We start from the raw sequence: 18,625 nt of genomic DNA, 5'->3' as shown, positions 1-18,625 counted from the left end.
AAAAGTTAAGAGTAATGTACACTTAGGGCAGGGGACATCTTTGGGAGAAAAGGGCCAGCTCGCCCAGGATGGGCCTAGACTTGGCTATGATGGCTTCAGGATTTGCCTCCTAGAATGTTTCCAGGCATCGCTGTGGCTGTTAGGCTCTAGGGCTGACCAACAGCGCCCATACCCAAAGGCCAAAGCTACCTAGGATGGCTGCTGTCTATAGAAGAGATTATGCCAGGCATTCTGGCGAAGCAGACACTACATACATGACATATGCACCTGTAATGTATACTGTTTGGGAAAGTGAGACAGGAGGCCTGTGAACTCAAGACCAGTCTGGGCTATATAGCAAGATTCTGTCTCAAAACAGCAAGCACTAGGGATGTATCTCAGTGGTTGGACACTTATCTGGAGTGAGCGAGGCCCTGGGTTCAATTCCTAGAAAAGGACATGAGCGAAAGGAAGACTATGAAGACAAAGGAAGAAACTGGCCTTCTTCAGGCGAAGGAGACCTCCAAAGAAACCAATTTTGCGAAGTCTCCATCTTAGACTTCCAACCACCGTGAGAAAATAGTCTGCTTTTTTTTTATTGTTGTTGTTTTATTTGTTTGTTTTTAATTGGTTTTTCAAGATAGGGTTTCTCTGTGTAGCCCTGGCTGTCCTAGTACTTACTCTGTAGACCAGGCTGGCCTCCAATGCATAGATATCCATTTGCCTCTGCCTCCTGAGTGCTGGGATTAAAGGTGTGTGCTACATCTCCCAGCCCAGTCCATGTTTAATGTGCACACTTTGTGGCCCTTGTCTCAGCAGGCTTAAATGGCTATATAGCCTTGCGAGGGCACCCACAGCAGCCGCAGCACCTTGAGTGTATGTGAAGCAGAGACAAGGAAGACCAGACAATCTATACACCATTCTTACTAACTCTGGAAGACAGGGATCAGGACTTTGGTCAGCTGCTCTACTACCCATAAGCTCTTTGATCTGGTTAAATTACCTGGCTTCATCTCTGAGTGGTAATCTCAGCATTTGGGAAGCTAAGGCAGGAGGATTGCTGTAAGATCTATCTATATAATGAGACCCTATCTCTAAATCATCATCCTCTGGGTGTGGTGGCTCACACCTTTAATCACAGCACTCAAAAGGCAGAGGCAGGCAGATCTCTGTGAGTTCTAGGTTAGCCTGGTCTATAGGTGAGTTCAAGGACAGCCAAGACTACATAGTGAGACCTTGCCCTCTTTCTTCCCCACAGAAAGAAAAGAGAAAAGAGGAATATTATTTGCCTTCTCTGGGTGTGTGTTTCTTCATCTGTTCCCTGGGGCTGGGATAGCACCTGCATATGGGTGTGGTTTTACAGAATGATTTAGAGCCATCCCTAGAGTTCACTAATGTCAGGTTTTAAGGGCTGGAGAGCTGGTTCCATGCTTAAGAGCTCTTGTAGAAGATATGGGTTTGATTCTCAACACCCACATCTCAGTTCACAACCTCCTGTAACTCCAGCTCTCAGGAATCTGAGGCCCTTTTCTGAGCTTTTCAGGTACCAGGCAAGTAAGTACACGGTACAATACATGTATGTAGTCAAAATGCTCATATACATACAATTTTTAAAAAGTCTAAAAAAATTTTTTTTAATGTCAGGTACTTATTTATCTGAGATGAAAATATGCTACTCAGGCTGGCCTTAAGTTCTTAGGCTCAAACAATTCTCCTGCCTCAGTCTTCCCAAGTAGTACCATGATGCCTTTCTTAAATATGGGTGGTTGCTGTTGTTGTTACTATTATTTTTATTATGCTCCCTTCCTACTCTTGCCTCCTGGACATCTTCTGCAGCTCAGCCAGTCAGTTCTGCATTGTCACTCTCTGGGTCTTCCTCCTGGGTCACATGGAGCCTGGCTCTGCTTTAAAGCAGGACATGTGTTTGGGGACCCAGCTCCAGCTGCAGGCAGTCAGAGAAGGTTCTGGGCTGTCCCATCTCACTTTTTGGGACACATAGCTGAGGAGACAAAGTAGAGAGAAGAAACAACCCTGTGCTTCCCATGGCCAAGGTCCCACCTGTCAGCATTTTGTGATAGGCAGCCCCAGAAAAGAAAGGAGACTGTGCCTAGCACCCTGGTCGGCAGTACCCTTGACCCTGAATAGGCGGAGACCTGCCTTAGCGCCCTAGGATGCTGTCACAGCATTACTTTTGCTGTGATGACAGTGAGGCTCATGTTTAAAGAGGCCACGACACTGGGTTCCATATATCAAGGAGTCACAAAGGCTGTCCAGGGAGACAAGATTTTTCACCCTGAAACTCACACAACATACCCTCTCCTCCTGCCCGAGTCTTCTGTAGGTTCCATCATATGGCAGTGTGGTTTGTGGTGGAAGCAAGAAACCCCAGTATGTCTGCTTTTCCCGGAGCCCATGCTAAGCTGAGAGTGGGCACCTGATTCAGTTCACCAGACTCAAACATCTCCCTTCTTGGCGCTGCCAGCTGAGTTGCTGACTTATTGCTCGAGATGGCCCAGGGTGGCCTTGAACTTTTTTCTTTTTCTTTTTTTTTTTTAATTAATTTATTTTATTTCATGTGGATTGGTGTTTTGTCTGCATGTGTCTATGTGAGGGAGACAGATCCTTTGGAACTGGAGTTACAGACAGTTGTGAGCTGCCATGTGGATGCTGGGAATCAAACCTGGGTCTTCTGGAAGAACAGCCAGTGCTCTTAACCCCTGAGCCATCTTTCTAGCCCCCAGCCTTGAACTTTTAATTCTCTTGCCTCAGCTTCATGAGTATTGGCATTAGAGTCATGGGCCACCATTTCAGGCATGGACTGTGCATGTGTGTTGCATGCAGCCATATGGACAAGTGTCCTGGAGGCCAAGAAAGACAGTTGGGTGTTCTGCTGTATCACTCTCTGTAATTCCTTTGAGACAGGGTCCCTCACTGACTGAGCTCACTGGTTTTTGGAGGCCAGCAAGCCCCAATAATACTTCTGTTTTTATCCTCCATGGTGCCAGAGTTAAACTCAGGTCTCTATGCTTGTGCTTAGTCATTTCCCCAGCCCACACTTGTTTTCTTTTTTCTTTGTTTTTTAAAGATTTATTTATTTTATTATGTATACAATGTTCTGCCTGCATGTACACCTGAACGACAGAAGAGGGCACCAGATCTCATTATAGATGGTTGTGAGCCACCATGTGGTTGCTGGGAATTGAACTCAGGAAGAGCAAGCAGTGCTCTCAACGTCTGAGCTCCCCTAGCCCATACTTGTGCTGCAGAGCAGAAAAGGGTTAACAGCTCCCAGCCCGACTGACTTGTGAAACTAGAAGACAGTAGGCAGGGGAAGTGGCTCAGTGTCATGTTCAGGGTCCCCCTGCTCATCCCCTGAACTGTCCTAGCATGAAAGAAGGCTGCATTCCAGCTCACCACCTATGTTCCAATTCCTGGAATCTAACCTGCTTTAGGGTCTCCACACCCATCTAGCCACCCTGCTGTAGCATTCTGTCTGGTCAAGCAGCTGGGACAGTCTTTTCCTCCTGCACCAGCTCCTCAATTGGTCTTAGTCCTAAAATCCTTTCCAGCTGTTTCCCATTTTTCTTGAGAGGAAACAAAAATGGAGTGGCCCCATGGCTGCCTCATCTGAATTGCATGTCCCTGTCCCTGCCCTGTTCCCTCTGTAGTGTGTTCTGTCCCCATGCCAGAATGTTCCCAACTGCTGTCATGAGGCTCCCACCTGTGAGTGTTGTGAATCACCAGCAAGAGCCTCCTGGCTGTCCCACTGTCTTCCAGCAGCATTGTGGGACAGGAGAGTGCGCAGGGGCTTCCGAGGCCAGAAGGTGTCTGGGTGGACCCTTCCTCACACAGAGGCCTCCCCTGCTTAGTTAGGTAACCTCAACTAAAAATGGCTCAGCAGCAATTGGGTGGTGCTCAAAATGAGTAGGAGTGAGAGTCTGGCCCCTGGCTTCAACCAGTCTCCCCTCCCCTTCCCTTCCCTCCCCTTGCTCCCATTCTTTCCCTCCCTTTCCCATCTCTCCCTTCTGCTTTCTTTGCCTTTGGGGTGCTAGGGACTGAACATGCCAGACAAGTCCTCTACCACTGAGTTATATCCCAAACCTTCTCTTTACTTTGAGGCAGGGTCTCACCCAAGTTACTTAGGCTGGCTTTGAACCCCTGATCCTTCAACCTCCGTCTCTAGAAATTACAGGCTGAGACCAGCTCTCTCCTTGACCTGTAGCTAGGTAGACGCCTGAACAGGCCACGGTCTCTCTGTGTCCCATCCACTTAATGACAGACACATAAATCAGGATGTATGATCGTCCAACTGTTGAAAAAAAAACAAGTCAGAAATTAAGATTCTGATGCAAAATTGACTGGTATAGTATGTTCAAAATTAAGATGGGAACATGAAGGAAAGAGACCAGTGAGCCAGACTGGGCTCTGCTTGCCAGCTTTGCACTAGAAAAATCCCTGTCACACATGTAGGACTGGGCTTTGAGGCCAGGGTGAGACGGCTCCTTGCAAACAGACAGTAGCTGCAGGGCTGACCCCTGGCTGTGGCAGGGATGGCCTGGTGACTGGAGTGAGGGCTGTCCTCTTGCTGAGAACAGCTGGCTGTGGGCGCGCAGTACAGGAAGGATTCTTTCTCTCAGGCCAGGCCAGGCTCAGAAAAGGTGTTCTGTGAACAATGCCAGGAAGCAACTGGGAACTGTTTTGGACTTAGTAGCTTGAGCTGTACTTGGAAAACAAGTCCATTTCCTTCAAGACTGAGACATAATAAAATTCCCCCCAGCTTGGCCTCATTTCTGCCTCTGGCCAGATGTGCAGTTCAACTGTTTGATGAAACCAGTCTGGGACTCAGCTTGGCCAGCGGTAGCCATGTTCTGGCCAAGGCGCGATTTTCACTGTTGTCAGAAATACACCTTAGAATAAGAAGGGGCAGGTGGGAGCCAGGCATGGTGGTACTGGCTTTTAATCCCAGCATTCAGGAAGGCAGAGGCTGAGGGACTGCTGTGAATTCGAGGCCAGCCTGATCTACAGAATGAATCTAGAACAGCCAAGGCTACACAAAGAAATCCTGTCTGGGGGTGGGGGGGGGCAGCTGGGTGTGGGGGAGGCTGGGAGGCCTGGTGGGCAGGCAGGGACTAAACTTTGTGTCGTTCCCTAGGGATCCCCAGACAGCTTTCACTCCTTGCACTGATAGTAACTGACAGTAGCTTGACTCCCTCTGGGAGATATGCTAGCTTTTAAAAGGAAATCCAGTCTTGGACCGAGGACCCAGACATATTTGAGCCCCTGGCCTAGGGTAGGGTGTCTTGGGCCCGACAAGGTGTGAGGAAAAACTGCAGAGCCCAGACAAGCTGTGGCCAGTGGAACTCCATTAAAAACAAAACTAAACTAAACTAAACTAAAAAACTTATTCACAAGGATATTGGGTGGAGGGTCTCGGGCCCTAGCTTCCCTTGGGAGCACCACCGAATCTGTTTAGAGTGCTCTCGGACCCCAGGGAAAAAGAATTCCAGGACCCTGAGGAGTCACTGTCCAGGCCTGGCAGCAGGGGACGCCGGATCCTGTGCACTGACCACGTCCTGTGCCTTCAGAGTCGCCCCCAAGGACAGGACTCTGGGCTCCTCGCCTGGGAACCTTGCTTGCCAGTTATTCAACAAAGACCCCGCGCTTGCCCCCAGGTCCCTGGCTCTGCGCCCTGGGTTCCTCCCCGTCCTCCCCCACCCGGCCAGCTGGGCTGATTAGCAATGGGGGGAGGGGGACTCTCCCCTCCTTTCCCATCCCCTGCGGCGGCTTTCTTCCCCTTCCCTGTGGCTCTGGAATTCCTGGTGGAGCCCGCTCCGGTCCTTTGGAGCGAACCCCCTCCTTGCGTTGGGTGCGGCTGAGTGTAGGGGACGAGGAGCGCGGGGCTCGCGGGCAGAGTGGAGCTTAGGCCTGCACGCTCCTGTTTCTGCATCCAACCGTGTTTATACACCGGGGCATAATTTTTTGTGCACACACTCAGTGACGCTTAGGGAACTTTCCTGAAAATCCTGGGCTGGCAGTTTAAATATAAAAAGGCTTTGTTTAATGCCAGAAGCATTTTCCCCCTGTTCTGGGAGTCGCGGAGCATTCACCTGCTTTCTCGCTCCTTTAAAGACCCGGGAGGCCAGGTCTGTTTTAGGGGTGAAGAGTTGGGAAGCAGACCCCTGCATCCGAGCTCGCCGTCATTTTCCGGGTCTTTGCCATCTGACCCTCAGCCTTCTCCGTTCCTATCGCCCAAGGCTAATGGAAGCTTCTAAACCTTCCCAGTCCCGCCTGTCTCCTGGGGCTGTTTAACTTTGGATCTTTCCTCTGCAAATATCTGGGAGTGTTAAAGTGATGCCAACATCATTGTGGCTGTGGAATTCAAGCTGAAATGTAGCCAGGACGTGGAATGCCGAGGAACAGTGGGTTGGAGGAAGCTGTAGAAAAGGCTGTTGTGGGTAAGGCAGAGTGACAGACAACAGGGGGCATAATGTCTCCCTGACGTGACCACTTTAAAGGGAGGTTAATATTGGCCAGTCATGGTGGCTCACGCCTTTAACCCCATTACTCAGGAGGCAGAGGCAGGTAAATTTCTGTGGGTTGGAGGCCAGCCTGGTGTAAAGAGAGTTCCTGGATAGCCATGGCTACACAGGCAAACTCTGTTTTGAAAGACCAAACTGAGACAGAGATGCTCTAATGTAGTGGTTCTCAACCTGTGGGTCGCGACCCCATTGCCAATGTCCTGCCTATCAGATATTTACTTTATGATTCATAACTAGCAAAATTATAGCTTGAACCTACAGTCCATCATGTCATGGAAGACATGGACACAGGAACATGAAGTCACTGGTCACATTGTATTCTTAGGAGGCAGATGAACACTGCCATTCGGTTCATTTTCTCCTTTGTATTTAGTTCAGGACAAAATAGTGGTACAGTATCACCTGCATTTAGAGGGACTACCTCTGCAGTTAAATCTTTCTGGGCATACCCTCATAGGCATGATGTGCCAGGAGGTGTGTTGCCATGATAATTCTAGATTTTATCAAACTGACAATGAAGATTAACCAACCCCTTTACACACAGTTCTCAACCTGTGTGTTGCAACCCCTTTGGGAATCAAAGGACGCTTTCCAGGAAACCTCTATCTATAAGCTAATTCTATGGCTGGGGGTCACCACAATACGAGGAACTGCATTAAAGCACTGCAGCATTAGGAAGGTTGAGAACCACTGCTATAGACAAAACTATGTCAAACAAACAAAAACCCTAGCCTTGTGCAGCAGCCACACAGGTGTTGTCCTGAGCCAAAGAGTAAAGATAGCCAGATACTTAAATATACCTTTCAAAGCTGGGTGGAAGCGGTACATGCCTCTAATCCTAGCACTTGGGAGGCGGGCGGATCTCTGTGAGTTCAAGGCCAGCCAGGTCTAGAGAATAAGTTCCAGGGCAGCCAGGTCTGCATAGCAAGACCCTGTCTCAAAAACACAACAAAACGAAAACAAGCTGGGCAGTGGTGGCACCAGTCTTTAATCCCAGAATTTGGGAGGCAGAAGCAGGCAGATCTCTGTGAGTTGGTGGTCAGCCTGGTCTAAAGAGCAAGTTCCAGTACAGCCCAGGGCTGTTACACAGAGAAACACTGTCTCAAAAAACCAAAAATCCAAACAAAGCAACAAAAGCAGGAAAACATTTACTCAGAAGACAAAATGTGATACATTTACAGATGTGCTACTATGTGTTCATGACAAAGGTTGTAACTTTCTTTTTTCTTTTTCTTTTTTTTTTTTTTTTTGTTTGTTTGTTTCCAGGTAGGGTTTCTCTGTTAACACTCATCAGACTCAACTGAAATCCACCTATCTCTGCCTCCCAAGTGCTGGGATCAGAGTCAAGTGCCGCTTCACCTGCTCAGTTGTAACTTTTTGGTAGAGTGCTGGTGAAGCATGCATTCGGCCCTGGGTTCAGTCCCCAGCATTTCATAAACTGGGTGTGTTGGTTTGGGGGGGGGGCGTGGGAGTCACTGTGTAGGTTGTCAGGCAGAGTGATGAAGAGCTTGTGCTCTGATAGTATATAAGGCACCGGCTGAGAAATGCTGCCATTATCTTCAGGGGATCAGATGTAACTTACTTGCCAAAATAGAGCCTGGGCGGTGGTGGCGAAAGCCTTTAATGCCATCACTGGGGAGGCAGAGGCAGGCAGGTCTCTGTGAATTCGAGGCTAGCCTGGCCTACATAGTGAGCTCCAGGACAGCTGGAGTTGCATAGCAAGACCCTGTCTCAAACAAAACAAAACAAAACAAAACAAAAACCTAAATAAATATGAAAGGAAGCCCATTGGTTCCCCCTAGGTGCACTGTGCCGGGTTCTACTGTGATCTGCATTAGGACCCTGGAAGGAGGAGTAACATTGTTTATGTCCCTCCTCAAGGAAGTTTAGCAGGCAAATGCTGTTGGAACACCTGAACCTACATGGCCCTTAGAGCTGGATTTTGAGAAACCACTTGGAGCAGAACACACCTGTTGTTCCTCTTGTAACTCTTCCAGTGTTTCTGCTTTGCCCACAGCCTCCGTGAAGACCATGCACTTGCCCAAGGGAGGAATGCAGAATGTCTGCCTGTGGACTCCCAATGTTAGGCTTAGCTCTACAGGTATGGCTGTGTGCGGATGAGGCTGAACAGGTTTATGTGTGGTTGTAGGAGGTAGCTTGCCTAAAAAGAGATGGAGAGCTCAGAGTTACAACCTACAGCCTGCTGTGAGTGAGCGTCGCTTGGCACGGACAGTTGTAGCGTGTGTGGGGAGCCAGCCTTACCTGATGTGCTGTCTTTGTTGTTCCTGCCAGTGTTTGTGACTATGCCTCTTCCAACTTCAGATGCTCCCCAGGTGGCCAAGAGCCTGGCATTTCCACTGTAGCCCCTGGAGCTCTCTACCTGAGTGCAAATATCTAAATATTGGGAGTTTTCTCCTTTACATTCATAATTTGTATTGCTTGACCCAAGTTGGAGATGGTGGTAAGGACAACGTGGCATTTGACTAACAGCTGGAATTGAGTAAGATAAAAGAAGCATAAATTGCTGTGGGGGTGGTGTCCAGGGATGGCATGTGGCTGTAGCAGTTTGGAGAAACCAGAGATGGTGTAGCGGTTTGGAGCAGGCAGATGGAGAGAAACACTTCCGGGGTGCTGCTGGCTGCATCTGTGGTTGATGGAGAACCCATGACCCTAACTAGCAGGGAGAGTCCCAAACACCCCAAATAAAGCAGAATTTTAAAAAAGACAGCTACAGGTGGTTTTCCACCACAATGACTTGTTCATGTTAAGAAAAGCTCTCTCAGCTGGGCATGTTGGTCCACACCTATAATCCCAGCAATCAGGGAGGCAGAGGCAGGCAGATCTCTGTGAGGCCAGCTTGGTCTACAAGGTGAGTCCAGGACAGTCAAATCCACACAGAGAAACCCTGTCTCAAAAAACCAAAGACAAACAAACAAATAAAACAATAAAAGAACAAAAACCAGAAAGAAAGAAAGAAAGAAAGAAAGAAAGAAAGAAAGAAACTCTCTCCAGCAAAACACCTATGATGGAATGTGAATTACAATGTATTATTTTCTGCATATTAAAAAGATTATAAGCCAGGGGCCTGGAGAGAGGTTTATAATTAGTACTTAAAAGCACCGGCTGCTCTCAGCGGCACAGCCCCTCTTCACCATGTACACATAGTTAAAATAATAAATATAAATCTTTAGTTTTAAAATCATTTTATGTGTACAGAGCGTTTGCCTGCATGTATGTATGTATGTATGTATGTGTGCCACATATATGTCTGTTGTATGTCCTCTGGAACTGGGTTACATATGGTTGTGAGTGCTGGGAAATGAACCCAAGTTCTCTGCAAGAGCAGCAAGTGCTCTTAACTACTGACACATTTCTCCAGTCCTTAAAAACAAATCTTTGGGGGCTGGAGAGATGGCTCAGAGAGTAAGAGCACTGCTTACTTTTCCAGAGGTCTTGAGTTCAATTCCGAGCAACCACATGGTGGCTAACAACCATCTACAATGAGATCTGGTGCCCTCTTCTGGTGTTCAGGTGTACATGCAGACAGAACATTGTATACATAATAAAATAAGTAAATCTTAAAAAACAAAAACCAAAAAAACCAAATCTTTAAAAAACATCTTAAAGCCAGGTGGTAGTGGTGCATACCTCTAATCCCAGCACCCAGGGAGGCAGAGGCAGGCAGAGCTCTGTGAGTTCGAGGTCAGCCTAGTCTACAGAATGAGTTCCAGGACAGCCAAGACTATACAGAGAAACCCTGTCTCAAAAAACCAAAATGACAAATAAAGGAATAAAGTAAAATAAAAGTCTTAAGCCATGCTTGAGAAGTACATGGATCCAGAGTTAAAGCCAGCCTCTTCTATATAGTGAGTTCAAGGCTAGCCTGGTCTATGTAAGACCTTGTCCCAGACAACAAAACAAAATATACTTTCCAACTAAAAAGTAACAACAAAAAGCAATTAGGGATTGCTGGAGATTTGGGGGATGGTTGTCACCTTTATTAGCACCTGGTGTTGCTGTCTGTGATCCCAGATATCATCCTTATCTCTCTGTCTACCTACTTGTTTAAATGTCTATCTCAGCATCCCTCTATCTGAAATCAATAAGTCAATGCCGTGCTTCAGGCAAAGTTATAGAAGCTGAAATTAACTGAAAGGAGGCATTTCCTGCTCCAGAGGGAGCTCCAGCTTGATTTTAGTCCTGGCTGCTAAGGCTCAGAGGCTAACACCTGCAATTCCAGTTTGTGGGAGGCTGAGGCAGGGGGATCGAGTCTTGGGGCCAGCCTGAGCTTTTCAGCAATGCTCTCTCAAAAAACAAAACCAGGGCTGGGGCTGAAGCTTACGCTGGCAGAGTGAATAACACTGAGCATGGTGGCACATGGCTGTCATCTCAGCACTTGGGAAGTGAAGGAAGGAAGATAATTAGTTCAAAATTGTCTCCGGTTCCTTAGTGTGCTTCATGGTGAGTCTGAAGCCAGTCTGGGAATATATGAGACCCTGTCACAAATAAAACAAAAAGCCTCAGTCTTTCCCTTAAAGGTTGTGCAACCAGGCACCAGGGATCCCACAACCTTTCTGAACCTGCTTCCTTGATGCAAAGAGGAGATAGATGCTGCTGAATTGTGGGTAGCAACTCAGACCTGCTGGGAGAGCTAGCTCCCTGGCAGCCATCAGGCGGGCTGTTGGGTAGGGCACTTGGAGAAAGGACTGGGAAAGAGCAAGCTCCTCCCAAGTTAAACTAAACTGAAGTTGGACGTAGATCTGTCTGTCTCCTGCCCCATTCAGTCAGGTGCAAGGCTTCCACCACGTTCTGGGATCCTGTGGGCAGACGGTGAGAAGTTGTTTTGCTTTGTGTTGGCTTTGTGATGGCAGACTGGCACCCAACAGGAGACCAAAGGTAGGGAGCCTGGGCTGGCTGTCAAGAGCCCCAGTGAAAACCCCTCCTGGCAGGTCACATTCAGGAGATTTTGGAGGGTGGGGCAGTGAACCTCAAGAGGCATCAGGACTAGGGGTCTTCTTCTCCGGGGAACACTCTTGCCTCCCTGTCATTAGAGTGAAAACTGAGATGCTTCAGAGGCTGGACTCTAAACCACCCAGAGGGGGCTGTGCAAACTGTAGCCTGGAGCCCAATCCCACTTAAAGACATGACGAAAATGCTTAAACTCATTGTCAGCAGTGTTTGAAAGAAAGGCACAACCACACTGTGAACTAGATCTTCGCAGTATCTCCATGGCATCTCCCTGGCTCCTTGGCTCTGAAATCCTGCTGTATCTCTAGTATCTAAAGGAAAGACTGGGGTGTGCCACATGTCAACTCTAGAGTATCTGATAGCTCACCCCTACTTAAGATCCACCTGGTCAAGGACTTCCCCATCTGGCCCAGCTGTGTCACTAGTCTCTGGCCCAGTGCCCATCATAACACAGATTGCAGGAAGTAACAAATAAACAGTCACTGAGTGAAGAAAACACGTCCTTGCATTTACAGACAATAAGAGGTAACTTTTCCCAGCACTGTACTAAGAACTTAACCCAGGGCTCCTACAAGGTGGGCATGCGTGGAGTCTTCTTTTCATAAATGAGGAAACTGAGGAAACAGAAAAAGGAAATGGCTTGCCCGGAGACAGGACAATTGAAAGGAGTGACATACCACATTCCAGCAGCCCCAGGGTGCTCCTAGACCTCCCCCAGACTTTCTTTTGTTACCTGATGTTGGACCTGAAAACAGTTTTACCCTTTTATACCTGCTCTCCAGACGTGGGCTTCACCAGCTTTCTAGTCCATTCTGGATCATCTGGTAGGACCGTTCTTGGTATAAAGTCCAAAATACTGTGGGCCTGGTAAGGAGTACCTGATTCTTCATTTTCTGTCCCTGACACATTGGCTTTCAGGGGCAGGAAGATTTGGAGTGCAGGCAGAAACTTCCAGAATTGTCCCCTCCTCCTGCTGTGGCTTTAGCTTTGGGCGGGGCTCCTGGGCCTCTCCCAGTGGGTGCCAGAGGCCAGAGCTGCTTTTGTCCCCAGGAGGCCCTCCAGGCACTGAGGCTGCAACCAACCCCTGTCCAGGCCTAGGAGATGGTTTTTTTTATTCCCTGTGTGTTGCAACTGGGACCGTTTATAATAGGAGAGAGAGAGAGAGAGAGAGAGAGAGAGAGAGAGAGAGAGAGAATGACCAGGCCAGCCGGCTGGAAAATAAAGAGACTTAAAAAGAAAAGGGCCAGGCTTGTTCTTCTCCTGTGGAGGCTTTGGTTAAGTAGAAAGTTTTAGCTTCTTTCTGAAAGGCATTTGGGCTTTTGAAGTCCCCTGCGGGAGCTCCCTCCAGCCCCTGGGAAGCCAGGCCCTGGCATGTCCCAATGTGCATGACCAGGATGGGGCCAGGCCACTCAGAGGAGGCAGCAGGCCCTGGGAAATGTGCACCAGGCCTGTCCACTGGGGCCTGGGCCCCGCCCCTCTGCTCCCATCCCTGTGGGGCCCAAGCCCCATAACCTCTCTTTAGCAGCCTTTTGCCTGAATTCCCTCTACTCCCTCAGGCTCTGAACTCTGGCCTAGTGCCTTTTGGGCCAGAAGGTGGGTCTAGAACTGTTTCTTCATTCAGAAAGCCAGAAGAATTTTGCAAAAGGGGAGACTGAGGCAGAGCAAGGCCACCCTGGGAAATCTGACTTAACCAAGTTGTGCTGATAACTGCAAGAGCAGGCAGCACTCACTGAAACTTACAATAGGAAAGACCCCCACTCTCACCCCCCAAAACGAATCCTGGGAACTGGCAAAGAAAAACAGGTGACTCTTCTCAAGGCTTGTCCCTGGGGGGCTCTTCTGCCCTCTCCTTCCTCCAGCCTTAGTTGGTTTTAGTCCTGGCAAGGGAGCTTGCTTCTCTGTGAGCTGACCTGCTGTACTGTGTCAGCTACACCCATTACTGAAGCTAAGCACCACGCAGACGAAGTAATAGTGACTCAGGTCTTCCAGGGTAGAGAGCTACTTGCTGGACATCCTCCAGCCCCACAGGACATATCACCATTAGATGCTCCCTGACAGTGCTCCCGGAACTTTTACCCACTGCCATCCCATGCTGTTGATATGATTCTCCAAAGCTCACATTTGAGGGGTATGGCCGGTACATGATAGACCTGGGTTCTAATTCAGATCTTCCTGGCTCTTTCTGCACTGTGGGTCACTGTGTTACATGGCAGCTCTGTCTAGCGCTCACTTTTACCAGCTTCTTCAAAAACTAGCACTCACTGGATAGAATAGGGCAATGTGATCTGATGGAGGTACGTACCAAAAGCTCGGGCTCTGTCTCAAAGAGCTTCTGGTCTAGTTGGGCAGAAAAAAACTTTCTAGCCATTAGTTTTTGGGTTTTTTTTTTTTTTTTAAGATTTACTTAATTTTATTAAGTATACAATGTTCTGCCTACATGTACAACTGAATGCCAGAGGAGAATACCAGATCTCACTATAGATGGTTGGGAGCCACCGTGTGGTTGCTGGGAACTGAACTCAGGACCTCTGGATGAGCAGCCAGTGTCCTTGACCTCTGAGCCATCTCTCCAGCCCTAGCCATTAGTTTTTCTTCTCACCAGAAAGCTACTAGAAAGCCATGACAACGGTAGGACAAAAGGCGACATATTTGGTCCACTCCTCTGTCTGCCCCTGAGACAGATAGTTCTATTTTTAGTGACATCACTGTATTCTAAGCACCTGAAAGGCACTGGGATATGATGGGGGCCCCCAAGGACTCTTCTCCTTCTTCATGTCTGGGTGTGTGCTCAGCTGGTGAGGGGTTCCCTCATGCTGATGTTCTGAAATCTCCATGGTATCTCTCCACACCTTGGATACTAAAGAGCTTTTTTCTAATACAGTATGTATGGATGGACAAGGAAAGCGGCATACATGTACACTGGGAGAAAAAAAAAATAAAACAAACAAGCAAACCAAACCAAATCTTTCCTTTAGTGATCTAAACCAGCATGGGCTTTCTTAGTAGCTTCAGACACTTGTGGTCACAAAAGAGACTGGATATAGGTGAGGGCTTGCTACAGCCTCCGTAGCGGGTGGAAGAGGCCTCAGACCAGACCTAGTATTCAGACAGATCATTACCACCTGACCTGTCAGTAGACGGGCAGGACAGCTATAAGGACAAAGCCAGTCTTTAAACAGCTGTGTCAGCTCAGCGAAGTGCAACCTTTGTCTTTCCGGGACATCTGACCACTCCCTTTGTGACAGCCCATAGCTCAGTCAGGATTACTGTTCATAGTTGGACCCGGACCCCTTAGGGGCTGAGCTCTGAGGGTGAGTGTTTATGTGTATGCATGGGGTGGCATGTCCAGGTTGTCCCAGCCTCTCCTGATCATATGGGGTCCCAGAGGGGTATGTGAGTCAACAGTGCCTTGAATTTGAGTCTACATCTATGAGGCTCTACTTCAGTAAGAGCCTACTTCTAAGTCTATCACTTTTTGCTGTCAAATTTGCTAACTAGCTTGGTTGATTAAGGTCAATGGACTTGTGATCCAAGGCTTGTGACACAAGGCTTGGAGGTTGCGTGCTGGGAGTATTTTATCCAAGCATTCCTAGCTAAAGCTTTTAAAACTGGATATCACATTCATTATACTACATTTTTGTTTTCTTTTTTTTTGAGACAGTGTCTTACTTATGTTGTCCTGCCTAGCCTGGAAATCGCTATGTATACCAGGCTGGCCTATCTCCCGAATGCTGGGTGAACGGTATATACCATCATTCTCAACTTATTATATTTGATTTAAATATATATATATATTAAAATTAAAAAAATAAGAAATAATGAACTGTATAAAGCCAGTCACAGACACGGTATAAGAGATATTTTGAGAGAACAAAGCAGGAAGTAAGCTTGGCTCAAAGGTTTGAGTGTTGCACACCGGGTGGCTAGTGGGGGTGAGGTGGAGGTCCCAGGTTGGGCCAGCGGTGGCAAGCTTTCTCAGGGTGTGAGTCCGTTGGGACCCTCCTGCCAAGTTGGTTTCCTTGCTGCCATGTGGGTGTTCGCTGCAAAGACTGCTGATTCGTGAAGAACTGGATAATTATAATAACGATGATAAAATAGAAATGGCTTTCCCAGCTGAGCAGAAACTAGAGAAGACAAGGAGGTTCTCACACCCGGACTTATTGTTTTTGGCACCAGGCTCCTATAGCCCCAGGGAGGCAGATGTCTGGGCCTGCTGCTGGCCTCTTTGAGTTGTGGTCAGGGGGACAATGGAGATCTCTGGGGAACATCAGAAGCAACTGCAGAGGTTTCCCTCCCCCAGACATCAGGCTGAGAACTAGAAGCAGAGAAAGGAACCTTCTTCCATCTTGTGATTCACTCTTCACCAGGTCCTAGATGGGGAGACCCTGTGCTGCAAAAAAGACAGACAGGGACTCTGGGAAGGAGAGCTGCTGGCTAACAATGACTGCTCAGAGATCCAAGCAGAGGGCTTGCTCCCGCTTCCCTCTGTGTCTCTGGAGCCAGAGGATCCAGGGGACGTGGATTCCACAGACAATGACTGATTATTGAAATACAATAAACGTGCATGGAGTTGAAGCTAGTCTGTGTCTAGCCTCCTGGTAGAGCATTGCTTCACGTGGTCAAGGTCCCAAGTTCTGTCTTTACCTCCTAATGCGCACACACACATGTGCACACACACACAGAAACCCACAAAACCCTCCTGGTATATCTAGAGAATCTGGGAAACTTCTAGAAGACAGGGCAAGACTATCTTGGGGAAGGGGGTGGGAACATCAGAAAGGAAGAGCCTACCAGGACAAGAAAGGAGTTTGTGTTTGTGTCACTGGCATTTCTCTCAATGGTGAAAGTGAGGGATGACAAGGGAGGAGTTAGCAAAAGCCTGAGAACAGCTTCATGGCTCTACTCTGCTATAGACAGACAGCACTCAGTGGGATGCACGCTGTCTGTATTCCCATTTTGCAGATGAGAAAATGGAGGCAAGAAAGTTTCTTATTACTTGAGACTCTCCAATAAGACAGTGAGGGAAGATGGACTGGAGAGTTGATTGAGTTGGCTCTCAAGCCTGGCTACGATCTATCACCTTCTTTTGGTCCTTTGACCAGACAATGCAATTTCCCCTTAAAACCGCTCAGCACCTTCTCACCCCAGGCACCTTTACACAAAGTCTACCCCGTTCTTCCTTGATCCCTTCCTTCAGACTCATGGCTAGACCACCACTGCAACTCTTGATTTTTGGCATCACTTACACCTGTATATTTTTCCTGATTGTATATTTTTCATGATTGCTCAAAAATAGAATGAAATCATTACTGGCGACTTATGAAAAGTTAGCCTCCCTTTAGAATCCCCCTAAAGACAGGCCCCAAAAGTCCCAGTGTGGTCCTTCTTGCTCATTGTTCTGGCACACAGTAGGAATACAATCAACAAGTTCATTAGGAGCCAACAAGTGGACAAGGAAATGAACATGTAATCATTACTCCTTCAAATGGGGGTTTTCTGAGAGAGAGAGAGAGAGAAAACAACAAACCCACCGAGTTGAGATTGCATATATTCAAGTGACTTGTTGTTTAGGTTAACTGTGTTTGTGGTCTGTGAGAGGGGAGAAGGTAGTCACCTCCTGTACTCCAAATCATCTTTTTGTCTTCTGAGACAGTCTCACTGCATAGCGTAGGCTGGACTCCAAACCTCGGTTCTCTTGCCTCTGTCTCCAAGTGCTGGGATGACAGGCGTGGGCCACTTTGTCTGCACAGACACATCTCTTTAAACATTGGGGACTCTTCATGAGGTCAGAAGTCACAAACCCCCCAAACCCCTTCTTTGGTGTTCTGTCTTCTTGTCCTATTTGGTTTTTGTTGTCCGTCAGGCTCTCTGCAGATGTCTCTCCAAGATGCCTGCCTGTGCTCGGAGATAAGCGGCAGCTTCCTCTGAGGTGTCCAGAGTTATAGCCTCCAGGAGCACTGAGCCCGAAAGGCAGTGCCTAGAGCAGGAGCCTTTCCTGTCGTCAACCAAGGCTGGCTTGGAAGGAAGAGCCTGTTTATTACCCCTTCTCCTTGCTCTGCGGTGGATTTTCCCAGGCACTCCTCTGAGTCGAGAGGGTGAAGGTCGAAGGGTCCTGCTTTACCAGAAGGGACCCAGACCTTTGCGTCCCCCAAGGAAGCAGGCAGGAGGTAAATCACCACGAGAAAACGACCTCTTTCTGGTCCAAAGTATTCAGGCTGCTGAGAAACAAGGCCCAAGGGTCACTAGGTATTCCTTGAGACCCCAGGGACGGGAGCTCAGCAGGGGTAACGATAGTTAAAGGGGGAACACTACTGGCTTTTTTGTAGCTTTGCAATTTTCCTTAAAACAACATTTTTCTGGAAGGAGTTAAAAATGAAACAAGCTTCAGAGGACTCCAGCCGCTGCTTTGGGACGAGGTCGAGTTCCCTCCGCACCCTGACTGCGGCTGAGCTGGGAGACCGCAGCCGCGCGCCGATGGGGGAAGGGATGAGCTTCGGGAGGAAAACGTGTGTGACTGTGGAGAGCGGGAAGGGTCCAGAGAACTTGATGTGCAACCCGACCTTTCTCCTTGAAGATTAGTTCCAAACGGTCCACCGCCGCCCCCTCCTCCATCCTGTTCCAGCCACCTCCGACCTCGAAGCTTCCCGCAGTTCCAAAGGGCAGCGACAAGGGTCTCCTAATCATCCCCCACGCCAATGAGGAACCCCTTCTCCAGTCCTGCACACCCCTTCCCTACCAGGCTCTTTTGTCTGACACTCTCTAGTCTCAGCGCCCTAGAGGGCCAGAGCGCACAAGTTGGGGGCTGGTCCCTTCCCCCTCCACCTAGGAGAGGCAGCCCGCGGCGGGGGCACCCCGAGCCGAGGCCAATCGCCCCCTCCCCCAGCGTGTGCCATCTGCCGCCTGTCAGCCTCTCTCCATGGGCCTCGATCCCAGGCGCCGGCGGGGGTGGGGGAGCGGCGGATTCGGCCCCTCCTTCTTGGCGCCTTCCCAGGCGCCTCTCGGCCTCTGCCCTGGCCCTTGGCACCCCTTCTCCGTCTAACGCTGGACGTCTCTGGGCTGCAGGCGGCTGCTTTCAATCCCTACGGGACGCCGGGGATGGTGTGCACTCAGAGGCGCGAGCTGCGGAGGAGGGGAGGGAG

The sequence above is a fragment of the Psammomys obesus genome, unplaced genomic scaffold, assembly GCF_907164565.1.
Source record: "Psammomys obesus unplaced genomic scaffold, mPsaObe1.curated_primary_1811, whole genome shotgun sequence".
Classification (NCBI taxonomy): domain Eukaryota; kingdom Metazoa; phylum Chordata; class Mammalia; order Rodentia; family Muridae; genus Psammomys; species Psammomys obesus.
This window is presented reverse-complemented; position numbering follows the sequence as displayed.